Source organism: Marmota marmota, unplaced genomic scaffold (genome assembly GCF_001458135.2).
Source record: "Marmota marmota marmota unplaced genomic scaffold, marMar, whole genome shotgun sequence".
Classification (NCBI taxonomy): Eukaryota; Metazoa; Chordata; class Mammalia; order Rodentia; family Sciuridae; genus Marmota; species Marmota marmota.
In genome coordinates, this window is record NW_026000272.1 from 12,557,986 (window position 1) to 12,575,848 (window position 17,863).

At 38.7% G+C, this 17,863-nt stretch overlaps 1 pseudogene; it reads left to right on the top strand.

Moving 5' to 3' along the window:
- The first annotated feature begins 4,313 nt into the window (after positions 1 to 4,313).
- Positions 4,314 to 17,863, top strand: part of LOC107152579 — a 15,359-nt pseudogene continuing 1,809 nt past the window's right edge.

Here is a 17,863-nt window from a genome sequence, read left to right on the forward strand (position 1 = left end):
TGTTTAGTGAGCACATATGATGTGTCAAGCTTTTTAATGGGGATGGTCTCAATGACTTTCACAATATTCTAAAGTAGGAACTACTGGGCTAGGGTTGTAGATCAGTGGTAGAGCTCTCACCTAGCATGCTTGAGGCACTGGGTTCAATCCTCAGCACCATATAAAAATTTTTAAAAAAGGTATTGTGTCCACCTACAACTAAAAATATATATTAAAGTAAGTACTAATATTCCCCCATTTTAGAGATGAAAAACTGAGCCTCAACAAGGTCAAAAGATTTACCCCAAATCACACATCTAGAAAGCAGTTGAGCCAGCATTTGACCCTTGAGCCCAGTCTCCCAACCAGAATCCTCTCCTATTTCAGACTCAGATACCAAGGAATCTCCATAGCAACCCATGTTGATATTCGTGTAGTAGCAGCAATCTCTGATACTTATCCCACCACTACCATTCCTTACAAGTGAAATGACAAGAGGTTAATACCCACTGCTTTCACCACCAACTGCCAGTAGAAGCCCAGGGGATTTTGCCAAAAGTGTTGTAGACAGGTATTTAGGTAGCATATTCTGAATTTTACCTCAGATGCTAATACTTGGAATTACTTTACTAGAGTATTTGCCAACATTAAACCATTACCCAGTATTGAATGATAGGAAGAGAAATATTGCACTGAATTAGTGCCAAGAAAATATCCTCTTTTGAAGTGTCTAAAAAATAACTTTCCCAGAGATCCCAGTGTTTGAAAAGATTGGCTTTTTCAAGTCAGGTACAGTGGTGGATATCTGTAATCCACAGCGACTTGGGAGACTAAGGCAGAAGGATCACAAGTTCAAGGTCATCCTGGGCAACTTAGTGAGAGCCTGTTTCAAAATAGAAAATAAAAAGGTCTGGAGTCTGGAGATGTAGCTCAGTGGCAGAGCAATCCTAGATTCAATCTCCAGTACTGGAAAAAAAAAAAAAAAAAAAGCTAGACTTCTCTTGGGGAAAGGAATTTGCTTGCTTCTTATAAGATAATGTGATTGATTGATTTGATTAGGTTTCCTCCTTTCCTTTGACCTCTGAGAAGCTTAGAATCAAATCACAATCTCACTTCTAGCAATTGTTTAGGACATTTCCATATGAGGATCTTAATCCCTGTCTTATTCTTTTCTATTCCCTGAACTTCTTCAATATTTATTTTTAGCCCTTTGCAGTGTGTTAATCAAGACTCATTTGGTTAAAAGTAGCAAAAACCCAAACAACCTTCAGCAATGCCACCCACATGTGTGCATGTTCACACGCACAGCTACTTCTAACTAGGACATACAAAGGGCGTTGACTTCATTTTCAGATGGGCCTGTGACAGTGAGGTATAATTCGGTGGTTCTCAACCAGACAACTTGGTCTCATAGGGGACATTGCAACCACTACTACTATTTAGTAAGAAAAGGCCAGGGATGCTGCCAAATGACCTGAAATGCACAGGACAGCCCCCGCAACAAAGAATTATCCAATCTCAGATGTGAATAGCACCAAGGTTAATAATCCCTGGGTATAGCCACACTGAGTGCTAGAGCTAGAGTAAATAGGAAAGAGTTTAGGAGGAAATGGTACAGGGATTGTGAGGTTAGAACGGCTTTAGAATGACCACAGAGCGGGTGGCTCAGGGGTGGCATTCTGATTGGAAGTGAAAAAGTAGAGCTCAGTTTGCTAAACACTTTTGTAAGCTTGAGTAACTATTAATTGTGCATATCAAAGAATAGGACAAAGTCCTAAAATTCCCCCAAGTCCTGCTCTGTTAATACCACCTCTGAACCAAGATCTTAAACTAGTCATAAACTTAGATTTTTAATTCCTAGAGAATGTTTGGAGAGAGAAGGATGAGAGCAAGTGAGCCCTGGACAGGGAACCCAAATACTTGCATTCTAGTCCCCCCACCCTCCCCCTCCTTTTTTTTTTTTTTTGGTACTAGGGATTGAACTCAGGGACAGTCCATCACTGAGCCACATCCCCAGCCCTATTTCGTATTTTATTTAGAGACAGGGTCTCACTGAGTTGCTTAGCACCTCTCTTTTGCTGAAGCTGGCTTTGAACTCCGTGATCCTCCAGGGTCAGCCTCCTGAGCCCCTGGGATTACAGGCATGTACTACCACACTAGCACATTCTTCTTCTTTTGTGTGATTATTAGTGACATTTCCTAACTAGATTTTAGTTATATCTTTGAAACCTGAGAATACAGATAATTCTACTGTTGAGAATATATTTTTATATTTATTTTTGGGGGGACTGGGGATTGATCGCAGAGGTGCTTTCCCATTGAGCTACATCCCTAGTCCTTTTTGTTTTTTATTGTGAGACAGGGTCTCACTGAGTTGCTGGGGCTAGCCTTGAACTTGCAATCCTCCTACCTCAGGCTCCCAAATCTATGGGATTACAGGTGTGGACCATGGTGCCTAGCACTGAGGATTTAATATAGACAGGAGAAAGTTTGGTTGATTATTCTTTCTGTCACAGACTCATGTAGGAAAAAAGCTTTGGTAATTATTAGATAGAATAATTTCAGAACTATTTGAGGTGTTGCACAGTTTACGATGTAATTCCATGACTAAACCAAGACTTTTTTTAATTGTTTAATCATGTTTACTACCTTTACAGAAGGGACTGCTTTAAAAAAAATAAAAGGTTTCTAAGAAAAGAGCTACTCTAGCATTTAGAGGAAGGGAGCACTGGTCTTCCCATCAGAAATAATCTTTACCATCTCCTGGCCTGCAAGATTAGTCATGGACTCAATCAAGCTTTGGACCAGGATTTTATTTATTTTGGCAAATGTTTAGCAGAAAAGACTTCGAGTTGAAATATTCAGTACTTAGTCCTAATAAAGCACAAAGAAGTTATTTTTTGTCACTTGTACCTAACATTCTATTCAAACAGAAACATTTAACGAGGGTACTCTGGTTTGGATATGGCTACATTTGTCTCCAAGAAATTATTCTGTGTACCTAGCCTCAAGTACCCCCTTGTAGCAACCGAAAATGGATTAATACAGAGGACTAGAGAAATTCTGAGCTGCTGGTTGGTGTTCAGAGCATGAATCACCTCTTGTGGCTACACAGATTATTCAGTACACGAAGGTACTTAGCAAAGTTGGCAAGTATAGGCTGAAACCCAGTCCTTCCTCCATTTGCCAAGCCATTCACTTTGGCAAGGGGCTGTGTCTGTGGGGAGGGGTTCCTTTTCCAATTCAGATAAAGGAACCATATACCACTAGGTAGGTGATAGAGATGTCATCATCAAAAACTGATTGCAGGGCTGAGGGTGTAGTTCAGTGGCAGAGCATTGCCTAGTATGCACAAAGCTCTGAGTTCCATCCCCAAAAGTGCAAAAAAAGAATACATACATACATACATACATACATACATAAATACTGGGGCTGGGGTGGTGGCTCAGTGGTAGCGCACTTGCCTGGCGTGTGTGAGGCACTGGGTTCGATTCTCAACACCACATATAAATAAATAAAATAAAAGTCTATCAACAACTAAAAAATAAAACTAAAAATTAAATAAACAAATAAATACTGATTTTAGTGTAGTATTATAAATTCTTATTCTAAACCACTATGGTGAGCCAGTCACAGTGGTACACACTTGTAATCTCAGCAGCTTGGTAGGCTGAGGCAAGAGGATTACATGTTCAAAGCCAGCCTCAGTAACTTAGCAAGGCCCTAAATAACTTAGTGAGACCCTGTCTCAAACTAAAAAGTAAAAAGGGCTGTGGATGCGAGTTAGTTGTTAAGTACTCCTGAGTTCAATTCCCAGTACCCAAAACAAATAAATAACACCATAGTGTAAATTCTTGAAATTGTCTAATCAACGAACTTGATGCAGGTTAGAGAAATAGTAGAGTTGATTTGCTCTAAAAATTCTCTGGATGTAAAAATAATAACCAAAAATTGTTTCTGAATAGTATAAAATCAAAAGACAAGCTAAGGACATGAAGGAGAAGGCTTCACTGGCAGGAAACAAATAACTTGGCAAAGTCCCACTTCAGCCTTGAGGCAATAATTCAGTCTACAGACAGGCACCCACATGATGTGACCCAGGAGGTTAGCAATTTGGACATCATACATTCTGCTTTTAAGAGAGATAAATGATACATAAATAAACTGATGCTCAAGACTCATTCTAAGAAGCAACTTTCGGCCATGTCATCAGGTCAATATATCCTCAAGCCAACTTCCCACATCTGGTGTACAAAGAAAATTCAGATTTACAAAGCTAAGCACGAGAGGCTGATATGTCTCCCAACTCACCAAAGAGAAAAAACTTCGGAATTATGCCTAGTTTAGATCGTGTTGTTTCCATTGTCTCCCAAGTCCATGGTGAGTGATAATCTCAACCAGGATCTCACTAGGTTTCTTACAGTCTTGCTAAATTGCTACCTTTAAACCTGAGATCCTCCTGCCTCAGCTTCCCAAGCCATTGGGATTACAGGCATGGGCCACCATGCCCACGCACCATGGACAGTCTTTACAATATACAGCATAGATTATTAAAGTCTTAAAGGCTGGAATACTATAATCTTATGTTTAGAAAATTTTTCAAATAAAAGAATTCTTTTGTTTTCTTTTTTCTTTTTTGCTTTCTAGGTACCAGTGATTGAACTTACGAGCACTCAACTACTGAGTCACATCCCCTGCTCTTTTTTAGAGGGTCTCAATGAGTTGCTTAGTACCTCACTTTTGCTAAGGCTAGCTTTGAACCCACAATTCTCCTGCCTCATCCTCCGAGCTGCTGGCATATGCCACCATGCCTGGCTTGAAATGATTCTAATTACTGATTATTCCCACTTAAAAAATTATAGGTATTTCTCAGAGTGTAAACTTAGCAATGTATGAAAATCCTGGTTATATGAAAGGTATAGTGAAATATTGAAATAACCTTTTCTGAATTAATTCTAATGAAAAGTCTGATTACTTTTAAGCCATTACACAGCACATTCATGCTCTCCTTGTGTTTATATCTTTCTAAATAAGCAGAAAATTCAGATCACACAGTAAGCTGGCTCTCTATTTGCATTCTTGATTGGCATGATGAGGGCTACATCGCAGTTTGTGAATATCATGTAGTACGCGAGACCGAGGAGGAGTCAGTCCAAACCTGCAGGATGTGGGAGGCAATCAAGCAGCATAAAGGACATGAATTGCAAGTCCTTTGAGAATGGAATCATTATAAGCTTAACAAGCATCATTCTCGGGTGTATCTATTTTAGTGGTGTTAGTATGATCTTCATTGTTGTACTATGAACTGTTGTGATAGCTTTAAATTTACTTAGATGATAAATATTTTAGAGTGACATCTGAATAATCACAAGTATTTATTATGGTGCTGACTATTCAACAGTCCATCTCCTATGTGTGGACAAAGGAGGGATATATTTTTGAGCTAAGCAAGAGGCAGAAAGAAAAACCAACATAATTAAATGCAAAGAGGATCAATGAAATTACAGAATGTCAGAGCTGAAGAAAACCTTAAATATCAGCCAGTTTATTGTTTCTGCAAATATTCCACCCAAATGCTCCTATGCCCCCAGCAGCTTGGGAGTATAGCTCAGAGGCCAGTAGCTTATTTAAAACATTTTTTGAAATGTCCTACTTTATTCTAACATGTACTTAACCTCTGAGTCTTAATCTTCTCATCTGGAAAATGAACATTATAGTCTCCTTTACCCCATAAGATGGATTTTAAGATAAAATGAGTGGAGCGCAGTAGTGCATGCCTGTAATCCCAGCAACTCTGAAGGCTCAGACATGAGGATCCCAAATTCAAGGCCAGCCTCAAGAACTTAGTGAGGTGCTAAGCAATTTAGTGATATCCTGTCTCAAAATAAAACCAGAGCCAGGCACGGTGGTGCATGCCTGTAATCCCAGCAGCTCAGGAGACTGAGGCAGGAGGATCATAAATTCAAAGCCAGCCTCAGCAACTTAGCAAGTTCCTGAGTAACTTAAGAAGGCACTCTCTCTAAATAAAAATATTAAAAGGGATTGGGATGTGGCTCAGTGGTTAAGCACTCCTGGGTTCAATCCCTGGTAACAAAAAGAAAAAAAAAGACTATTATATATATATATATATATATATATATATATATATACATACATACACTGAGCATAGTAACAACCAGGTACTAAGCACTCAATTAACAGTCATTTTTTTCTTTTATTTGTTCTTTTTAGTTATACATGACATATAGTATATTTTGACATATCATACATACATGGAGTATAACTTCCCAGTCTTATGGTTGTGCATGATGTGGAGTTACACTGGTTGTGTATTCATATATAAACGAAGGAAATTTATACAGCCTCATTCTACAGTCTTTCCCATTCCCATCCGCCCTTTCTTCCTCCCACTCCCACCAGTGAAATACAGTGAGAACCAACTTTTTGTTCTGTCAATTTTTTGGATTGTTTCTTTTGTTTCAATTTCATTGATTTCAGCTCTGATTTTAATTATTTCCTGTCTTCTACTGTTTCTGGTGTTGATTTGTTCTTCTATTTTTAGGTCTTTCAGATATAATATTAGGTTATTTAATTGTTGACTTTCTATTTTTTTAAGGAATGAGCTCAATGGAATAAACTTTCCTCTTAGCACTGCCTTCATAGTGTCCCAGAGATTTCGATATGTTAAATCACTATTCTTATTTATCTCCAAGTGTTTTTTTTTATTTCAACCCTGATTTCTTCTGCTATCCATTCATAAATCAATACCATCTTATTTAGTCTCCAGGTATTAGAGTAACTTCTATTTTTTATTTTATCGTTGATTTCTAATTTTTTCCACTATGATCTGATAGAATGCAAGGTATTATCTCTATTTTTTTGTATTTGCTAAGAGTTGCTTTATGGCACAAGATACAGTCTATTTTAGAGAAAGATGCATGTGCTGTTGAGAAGTAAGCATATTTAGTCATTGATGGATAAAATAGTCTATATATGTCTGTTAAGTCTAAATTAATTGTAGCTTTTAGTTCTATAACTTCTTTATTTAGTTTTTGTTTGAAGGATGTATCCAGTGGTGAGAGTTGTGTTAAAGACACCTAGTATTATTGTGTTCTGGTCTATTTGATTCTTGAAATTGAGAAGGGTTTGTTTGATGTGTGTAGATGCTCTATTGCTTGAGGCATAAATATTTACAATTGTTATGTCTTATTGATGTATAATTCCCTTAAGCAGTATGAAATATCCTTCTTTGTCCCTTCTGATTAACTTTGGCTTGAAGTCCACTTTATCTGAGGATAGAAACCCCTGCTTGTTTATGAAATCCATGCGAATGATACTTTTTTTTCCCCTTTCTTTTACCTTCACTCTGTGGATGTCTTTGCCAGTGAGGAGAGTCTCTTGGAGAAAGCATATATTAGGTCTTGTTTTTTAATCCAATCTTCCAGTCTATGTCTTTTGCTTAATGAATTTAGGCCATTTACATTCAATATTATTATTGAAATAGGATTTTAATATTTATTTTTTAGTTGTAGATGGACAAATACCTTTATTTTATTTATTTATTTTTATATGGTGCCGAGGATCAAACCCAGGGCCTTGCACGTGCTAGACGAGTACTCTACCGCTGAGCCACAACCCCAGCCCTTGAGATAGGATTTTTATTCCCCATCATCTTGATTTATTTCTGGTTTGTGTATGTGTGTGTTTTAGCTTTTATTTATTTATTTGTTTGTTTATTTATTTATTTTTGGTAAAGGGGATTGAACCCAAAGGCACTTAAGCACTGAGCCACATATACCCAGCCTTTTTTCTGTATTTTATTTAAAGACAGGGTCTTGATGAGTTGTTTAGGGCCTCACTGAGTTGTTGAAGCCGGCTTTGAACTCACAATCCTCCTGCCTCAGCCTCTCAAGCCACTGGGATTACAAGTGTGCACCACCCCCACCTGGCTATTTCTGGTTTTAATTTGAATTTTTTTCCTCCATTGATTCACTGTTCTTTTAGTGTAGCTGCTCCATTTGCTGGTTTTCACTTTTATTTTTTATTTCTTCTTCATGAACTATCTTACTGAGTATGTTTTGTAGTGCAGGCTTCCTAATTGTGAATTCTCTTAACTTTTGTTTATCATGGAAAGTTTTTATTTCATCAATTTTGAAGTTTAATTTTGCTGGGTATAGTATTCTTGGCTGGCATCCATTTTCTTTCAGAGCTTGATATATATTATTCCAAGACCTCCTAGCTTTGAGGGTCTGGGTTGAGAGATCAGCTGAGGTCCAGATTGGTTTCCCTCTAAATATGATATGTCCTTTTTGTCTGGTAACCTTTAAAATTCTATCCTTATTCTGTATGTTAGGTTTTTCATAGTAATGTGCCTTGGTGTGGGTCTGTTATAATTTTGTATATTTGGGATCCTGTAAACCTCTTGCATCTGATTTTCCATTTCATTCTATAGGTTTGGGAAATTTTCTGATATTATTTCATTGAATACATTGTGCATTCATTTTGTTTGTATCTCGAAGACTTCTTCTATCCTGATAAATCTTAAATTTGGTCTTTTCAGGTTATTTCATATTTCTTGGAAGTTCTGTTCATGGTCTCTTAACATCTTTTCTCCATAGTCAACTTTGTTTTCAAGATTATATATTTTGTCTTTATTGCCTGAAACTGTCTTCCAAGTGATCCAGTCTGTTGGTGATGCTATCAATTGAATTTCTAATTTGTTTTATTGATTCCTTCATTTCAAGGATTTTTCCCTTTTTTTAGGAATCTCTGCCTCTTTCTTGAAGTGATCTTTCACCTTCTATATTTTCTCGCTGATTCTATTTCTTATACCATTCATTACTTCACAGATCAGTTTAACTATGTACATTTTAAACTCCTTCTCTGACATTTCTTCTATTGTGATGTAGATAGATTTTGTTATTGAAGTATCTTGGTTTGTTTGGGGTTGATTTGTTCCCTTGCTTTTTCATGTTATTTTTGTGTCTACCCATCTAACAGTATGGATCTGAGGTAGTCAGTAGAGTGTGTACCTTGTGGACTTATAGTGTTCCTAAAGATTGCCAGTACCTCACTGTTTAGGGAGAGACAAACAATAAAACAACAAATGCAAACAATATACAGCATTAAATCAAATAGTTCCTAGTAAGATGTCTGCAATGTTAATTATCACAATAAACAGAAATGATATTATCAGTTATTACCTTTAATAAAAACAGCAAGTTCACAAAAGGGTTTACAATTTCAAATGGTGGACACGGAGAGAACAGAAGTGATGTAGGATGTGATGATTATGAGGGAAGAGGAGAGAAGATAGAAGTAAAAATTAGAGTGAAAGAGAAAACAATACAGATTGACTGTTAGTGGAAGAAAAGGGAAAAAGAGGGAAAGTAAAAATAGAAGAATACAAAACAAAACTAAAATATACTAATCAAACCATCCTAGTCCTGAAAAAAAACTGATCCATGAAAAATAACTTGCTTCAAAAATGCTAGAAATGAGAAAAAACAAATGTATAAATGTCCATGTACCATTAAGGTCAAAATTAAGCAGAGAAAAGTAAAAAAAGAGAGGGAAAAAATCTTGATGAAAAGTTAAAAAATTCTTCCCATTGGAGTTTAAAAGATTTTCAGCTTTCCTTCTCAGCAATGTTAGGTAGGGTCATCTAGAGTATGATGGTTGGTCTACCCTCAGGGTGGGGTTGCTAGAATGAGAGAGATAATCCCATAGGTGGAATTCCTGGAGCCAGAGTTTAGGCTTTGGTTGGCTCCAGGTTCTTTGCTGAATGCCACTTGGTCTGGAGATTTTAAATCAGTGCACCTCCAGTGCCTAAAACCTGCTGGTCCATGCTGGAAGACTGTATCCCAAGATCTTCCCTGAGTTCTGCTCATGTGGTGGGGGAGCCAATTCTTGGTCCACTATGTCACTTGTGGATCACACATTTCATGGTCTTGTGTTGTCCTGTAAACTCAATCTCTCCTGCCCCCACCCTTCCGTGTTCCTAGCCAGACTTGTCTCTCTCAGCAGGTCCTGCAAACAGTTAGGTTGGAGGGGGAAAAGTAGAGCTGGGTGGGTTTCCACAACCAGTTGTCCCCTGTGTAAACCTCTCTCCATGTTTGATTTTCTCCTGGTCATGTAAGCACACTCTATGTCATGCAGTGTGTATTTACTGGGCCTGTATTTCTGGCCAGACTCAGGTTTGCCCGGAATTAGCTCCCTCATTTACAGCCCCCCATGTCACAACTGCAAAATGGTTCCTTCCTTTGTCCTCCACACACTGATATGAGAGATGGTGGCTTCATTCCCTGCACATGGATATTGTGCAGGGCATTTTTCAGGTTTGTCGGGCAATGTCCTTGATCTCTAAACACTGTATACAGACACACCTCAGGCCTCCTTATCCCTCCACTATGCTCACAGAGGGACCCCTTCAGGCTAGTGCTTCCAGCCTGCTGCTGCAGTGGCTGGGCCGATGGGGATTTCTTCCTTGTTTTATTATATCCAACTTCCTGAGTCCCAGATCTGCTTTGAATGTCATGTTTTAAATTCCAGTAAAGTCTCCCCCGCTTTTCTTTGTTCACCCACCTTCCTGAGAAGCTGCTTGTCTTTTTCTTGGTTTCATGCTACGGAGCAACCAGGAACTTGACCTCCTAAAAACCTATTCCATCATCTTGAAAACCCACCCCCTTTTATTTCCAATAAAAGAAAAACTGATTATGAAGAATAAGCAGGATAGAGGTGGGGAAGGCACATTGATATAAAATACTGGTAAGAGGGCATAGTGATGGATCCATAGACCCATACAAAGTAACATAGAATTACACCTAGAATTGACCTGGGATGACAGTTTTCAGGAACTTAAACTGGAGCACACACTCCCCTAGCAATGCACTAGGAGTAATGTGAGCCCATAAGCTAAACATGGAGTACCTTCTGCCTCAGCACTTTTATTGACACTGAAAAAATGTTTATCAAAATAAACACACACATATTAGGGAGTTTTCATGAATCTCTAGGGTAAAAAATGAGTCTTACTGGGCACAGTACTGCACACTTATAATCCCAGCACCTGGGGAGGCTAAGGCAGGAAGATTGTGAGTTCAAAGCCAGCCTCAGCAACCTATCAAGGCCCTAGGTAACATAGTGAGACCTTGACTCTAAATAAAATATGAAAAAGGGCTGGGGATGTGGCTCAATGGTTAAGAGCCCCTGAGTTCGATCCCTGGCACAAAAAAAAAAAAAATGTATGATATGTCAAGATCATTGTACTGTCATGTGTAACTAATAAAAAAAAAATTAAAAAAATTATTTAAAAAAGAGCCTTCAAAGAAATGTGTTGCTCTCTCTTCTTGGGGGTTGAGTTTACAGTGCTCCACTGTTAGGGATACTTCAATTGGAAAGTAGGAAGTGCACAGAAGACTATTCACAAACCCATTATTTGTCATTTTAATTTCTTGTAGGCTCTTTCAGAGGAAGCCCCTTGATAGCATGATCCCTGAGCATGAATCCAATCTTATTTAAGGTTTCACTCTCAGTTATTAGTTAAGTACTTGGAAACCAGTGGAAAGGTTGGATAATGGATGGCCATGTGGTTGAGGACAAGAATGGGAAAATGAATTTCTTTTCATCGGGTTTTCATTGCTGCAAGGACAACTTAAAGGATGAAAGGTTGATTTGGCTCACAGTTTGAGATTCAGTCCATGCTTGGTTGGTTCCATTACTCTGAGCTGGATGTGAAGCAGAGCATCATGGCAGGAGGGTCCAGTGGATGAAAGTTACTCAGCTCATGGCATCTGGAAAGCTGAGATAGAGAGAACTAAGAGTCAGACACAAGTTATAATCCTCGAGGGCACAGGCCCAGGTGAGCTACTTCCTCCATTCATGCCCAACCTGCCTACTGTTACCACTCAGTAGTCCATTCAAATTATTAATCCATTAAATGGATTAATCCACTGATTAGGTTACAGCTCTCATAATCTAATTGGTTCACCTCTGAATATTCTTGCATTAACACAGGAGCTTTCAGGGGACGTCTCATATCCCAAGCCACAACAAATAAACTGATATGTCTTGTTCTTCTCTTGTAAATAGAATATCAGTGACATCACTAAATTAATTCACACAATAGTCAAGTAAGTAGGGAAGTTTTGATCTGGATCTGAGACCAAAGTCAACCTGGACATCTCAGGCTAGGGGATAAAAGGATGGGTATCCATAAGGAAAGGTGTCCATGCCCAAATTCCACCCCATTCCAGCCCTGCATTGTCCTCCCCAAAGCAGAAAAGTTATTAGGATATCAGGTCATTAATGTTACTAATGTTATAAGTATCACCTGGCAAAGAAGGCCTTATCTCTATATCACAGGTGATCCTTTCCTGGAAGTGCAGCTAGCCCAGTCATCATCAGGATTTGTGTGGCCCCAAGGGAAATATGTTTAGTTTGCCAAACAAGACGTAAGAGAACAGTCTGCATGTGTGTGGAAGTATATGAGAAAGAGTGTGTGTATACGTATACTACAGACATTCTTCATCGAGACCCTTTTCTTTTTTTGGTACTAGGCATTGAACCCAGAGGTCCTCTATCACTGATCTAAGATATATCCCTATTTTTTTTTTTTTTTTTGAGATAGGGTTTTGCTAAGTTGCTGAGGCTGGCCTTGAACTTGTAATCCTCTTGAGTTACTGGGGTTACAGATGTGCACACCGATGTGCCTAGCTCATCAAAACTGCTTAAAGTCTACCTTCCTTCAATTTTCATAGCTATATGACTTTATGCAAACTACTAACTTTATCTGAGCCTGTTTCCTCATAGGCACGAATGGGATAATATTATATCTGCCCTGCATATTATATTGATTTTTCAGTGTTGCTTTGATAGTGAAAATTAAAATAAGATAATGCCCGTGAAAGTGAAAAGGCATATGTATTATACAAAATGATGCCAGTGCTAGCAGAAACCTGATCATACATGTATATTATGTAGTAGCAAAATGGACGATAATAATAAGATAGACTGGCAGACCATTTGTGCATATTGTTTTAGTTAACAGGGTCAATAAAAACATATTAGTTGAAATACAAAAGATTATATTCCATGTATTTATCATATGTCAGAATACACTCGACTGTCATGCATATCTAAAAATACACTCGACTGTCATGCATATTTAAATTTTAAAAATTAAAAATAATAATTTTTTAAAAGATTATATTCTGTGAAGAAAACATCATCCTTATGTACTTATTCACATACCTTCAACTGTAGTCTTTAATATTTATTTTTCAGTTGTAGTCAGACACAACACCTTTATTTTATTTATTTCTTTATATGTGGTGCTGAGGATAGAACCCAGGGCCTTACACATGCTAGCCAAGCCCTCTACCACTGAGCTACAACCGCTCCCCTTGGACTGTAGTCTTAAACAATGTAATATTCTACAAGGGTGGGAGCCTCGTTTCCTCTCTGCACTTATATCTGCACCACCCCCACTGGGGGCCAGAAGACACTGACAAGACTGCCACTCTATAGGAGGCAAGAGCCCAAGCCAGGGCTCTCACTACAGACTGACATCCGGCAGCTTGTTAATTACATATTTCCATTAATGGGATGAATCCCATTGTCTTTCTGGATGACAATCTCCCTTTCAATGCATAGATGTCTTATTTTGTTCTTCATTCCTTAGCAACCTAGCTACTCTGTTCTGACACTTCCATTTCCTTACTAGTCTTGAAGCACTAAAAGAAAGAAATAAAGAAAAAAAGGCTTTTCTTGAGATCCAAGGATCTCACTATACGTGATGTTTTTCCTTTTAAATTTCTATAATCAAGTAACTTTTGAAAGAATTATATTGAATGGAAACAGAGAGCATACCATTTTTATGGTAGCTTAGTGTTTGAAGCCTTAACATATCAGAGTATACAGATGACAGTCTTCTGTCTTTGGAACACAAAATGGAAGAGCATTCTTGGGCTGGGGATATAGCTCATTGTCAGCAGGTTTGCCCAGTATGTACAAGGCCACGAGTTCCATCCCCTGTACTGGGGAGAACTAGAGATGGCAATCTTGTCAACACATCCAGAGGTGACCTTATAGGCTGCCTTTTGCAAAAAAAGACTCCTTTTGGCTAGGTGGAAATCTCCAGAAGGACTTGATCACACACTTCACAGAGCTACATAGGAAAATATATGAAGTGGGTGAGTGTGGTGGTGCATGCCTGTAATCCCAATGACTTGGGAGGCTGAGACAGGAGGATCGCCTCAGCAACTTAGCAAGGCCTGGTCTCTAAATAAAGAATAAAAAAGACTGGGGATATGGCTCAGTGGTTAAGTACCTTGGGCTCCATCCCTGGTACCCCCCAAAAAGAAAGAAAATACATGAAATGGCAGTTCCAAAAGCAAAATCTAGGGGGAAACTGAGATTTGAGGAAATGGAGGTTCACTCATTTTCTTCAGAGTCAGCAACTGCAAATAGTCTAAAACTTTTAATTGGCATTTGGTATATACAACTATTTCCCTGTAATTCCTTTGCAGAAAGATAAGTTTTACAACTTCAGAGAGGAAGTGACAAAACTCTGTAGGCAGGAGATTGAATTTAAAATAATAGACACATCACTGAAAGGAAAATGTTCATCTTTGGGAAAGCAAGAGAAGACGTGGAGAGCAGGCGGAGGTTGAGGCAAAAGGATAGGGAGCTTGTGAAAGGGTGGCAACCATGTCAAACACACATGAATACTTAAAAGTTGAATCATGTTTTTAAATTGGATTTTACAACAGATAGGGAACTGCCATATAGGATTGGAATACAAAAGTAGTGTAGTCCTGAAACATCCTGAGTCTTGGGGCTGGGGATGTGGCTCAAGCGGTAGTGTGCTCGCCTGGCATGCGTGCGGCCCGGGTTCGATCCTCAGCACCACATACAAACAAAGATGTTGTGTCCGCCAAAAAATAAATAATAAATAGTTCTCTCTCTCTCTCTCTTTAAAAAAAAACACATCCTGAGTCTTTGATTTAAAGCAAAGGGGTTATACACCATGTAGTACTAACTTCCCTGAGACATTACTTTTGAACAAGGTGATTCATCTTTAATATTGCATTGATTTGACTCTATATCCATCAAACTTCACTCTTCGAAAAGGATAATGATATTGTGGATCTGGTAACTCTATCTACTTGCACATACAAAGTACTCAAAAGAATAAGAGGAAAGGCAAAGTTAGTGTAGTTCTTTTCTGTTGCTGCATAATTAGTTACCACAAACTTAAACAGCTTAAAATGACTTCCTTATAGTATCTAATGCTTTTCATAAGTCACAGGTCCAGGTATGGTTTTGTTGGGTTCTTTATTGAGTGTCTCACAAGGATGAAGTCAAGATGTCAACTGGGACTGTGATCTCATTTGAGGCTTGAGGTCTTCTTTTTCTTTTCTTTTTTTTTAAGTTTTATTTTATTTTTATTGGTTCTTTTTAATTATATATCACAGGCTGAGTGTGGTGGCACACGCCTGTAATCCCAGCAGTTTAGGAGGCTGAGACAGGAGGTTCTCGAGTTCAAAGACAGCCTCACCAACTTAGGAAGGCCCTAAGCAACTCAGTGAGACCCTGTCTCTAAATAAAATACAAAATAATGCTGGGGGTGTGGCTCAGTGGTCGAATGTCCCTGATTTTAGTCCTTGGTACCAAAAAACATTTTTTAAAATATATATATATTTTAGTTTTCGGTGGATGCAGTATCTTTATTTTTTATTTTTATGCGGTGCTAAGGATGGAACCCAGTGCCTCATGCATGCTAGGTGTGCACTCTACCACTGAGCCACATCACTAGCCCCCAAAAAACATTATTTAAAAAATAATTATACATGACAGGATTTGGGGGCCTCTTCTAAATTTACTGCTTATATGAGAATTTGGTTTTTATGGTTGTAAAACTGAGGCGCTCTACTTCCTCAAGCAGCAGGAAAATAATTCTCTGGCTTTAAGTCTCTCCTTCTAGAAAAGTCCTGGAATGTCCTTAAAGAGCTCACCTGGTTAGGTCAGGCCCACCCAGAATAATCTTACTTTTGATTAATTCAAAGACAATGATTAGGGACCTTCATTATGTCTGTAAAATCCTTTCACCTTTACCATAGAAAATGGCCTAATCACAGGAATCAAAACCCTTCATATTTGCAAGTCCTGCCCACATTCAGGGGCAGGAGATTACACAAGGCATGTACATCAGGAGCAGGAATCTTGGGGACCATCTTAGAATTTGGCCTGCCATAGTAAATTCAATAGAAAATTTTATTTTCCTGTATTTTTCTCAATTCACACCAAATGACTTATGAAAGCTTTTCTTTTTAAAGTCTATAACGAGAGTGCTGGTGGTGGTACATAACTGTAATCCCAGTAGCTGGGGATTGCAGACAGGAGGATTGCAGATGCAAGGCCAGCCTCAGCTACTTGGTGAGACCCTAGGCAATTTAGCAAGACCCTGTCTCTAAATTTACATATATATATTAAAAAGGGGTCAGGAATGTAGCTTAGAGGAAAGTACCCCTGGGCTCAATCCCCAGTACAAAAAATAATAATAATAAAGTCTATAATGAGAACTGAGATTATTTCAACATTTTTAATTATTTATCTTGATAAAGTTTTAAAACCATTTTTAGGACTGTTTTGTTCCCATATCACTCCCTCTATAGAAATTCAAGGTTGGGAGGCTGGGGCTGTAGCTCAGTGGTAGAGCACTCGCCTAGCACGTGCCCGGCCTTGGGTTGGATCCTCAGCACCACATAAAAATAAATAAATTAAATGAAGGTATTGTGTCCAACTTACCTAGAGAATGAATGTTTAAGAAAGAAAAAGAAAAAAGAAATTCAAGGTTGGCCTGAAGATGTACTTCAGTGGTTGAACACTTACCTGGCCCGCCTGGGTTCAGTTTCCAGTTACACACACACACACACACACACACACACTAGAAATTCAATCTTTCAAGCCACGTCAAGGGAAATCACAGAAACAGGTCAAAAGGTAGCTTCTATGGGCTTTCTTTGTCTAGGAGATTGAATTTGACCAGTAAAATTCTCGAGAAGGACCTGCTTTCCTATGTCACAGAGTTCATATATATACGGAAAAACATAAGAGATGGTGAACATGGAAATTATAATTTAGAGAGAGACCAAGAAAGGTGGAGATTTGGAGAAATAGAAGAGAGCCATAGCACTCACATAGTAAAGAATAGCTGATCTCTCTGGGGAATGGTCAGTGTAAGTGGCAAGAGAGCCCAAAGTTGGCACAAGGGGAAGCACATGCTTGGCAAAGAGGTCCAAGGGTTCATTGTCTTAGGTTTGAGAATCTTGAAGGAAAAAGCCCATGGTGGAGGGAGTTGGGGGTGGGGTTTCAACAGATGGGCAGCACGCAAGGCAGGCAACTCTCTTCCAGGGAGATTTAGGGCATTGAATATTCATTCCGTGTGCTAATACTGATGCACCTTTATTTTGTCTAATTGAATATTGATGTGAAGTCAAATTAAGCTATTTCCTTTTTATCTTGCTGATATACATAGATGTTCTAGGACACACACACACACACACACACACACGAACAAACATGCATGCACACATGTAGCCAGTGGAGTTATGCAGCAATACCTGGTATAGTAGTTAAGAAGATCACATCTAAGCTGGGCTGTGGTGGCACACATCTGTAATCCCAGCTATTTGGGAGGCTCAGGTAGGAAGACTCCAAGTTGGAGGCCAGCCTCAGCAATTTAGCAAGACCCTATCTCAAAAAAAGAAAAAAAATGAAAGAAAGGAAGAAAGGAAAACGACTGTGGATGTAACTCAGTGATAGAGAGCCCCTGGGTTCAACCCTAAGTACCACCAAGGTGGGGGAGGGGAGGAGGGAAGAA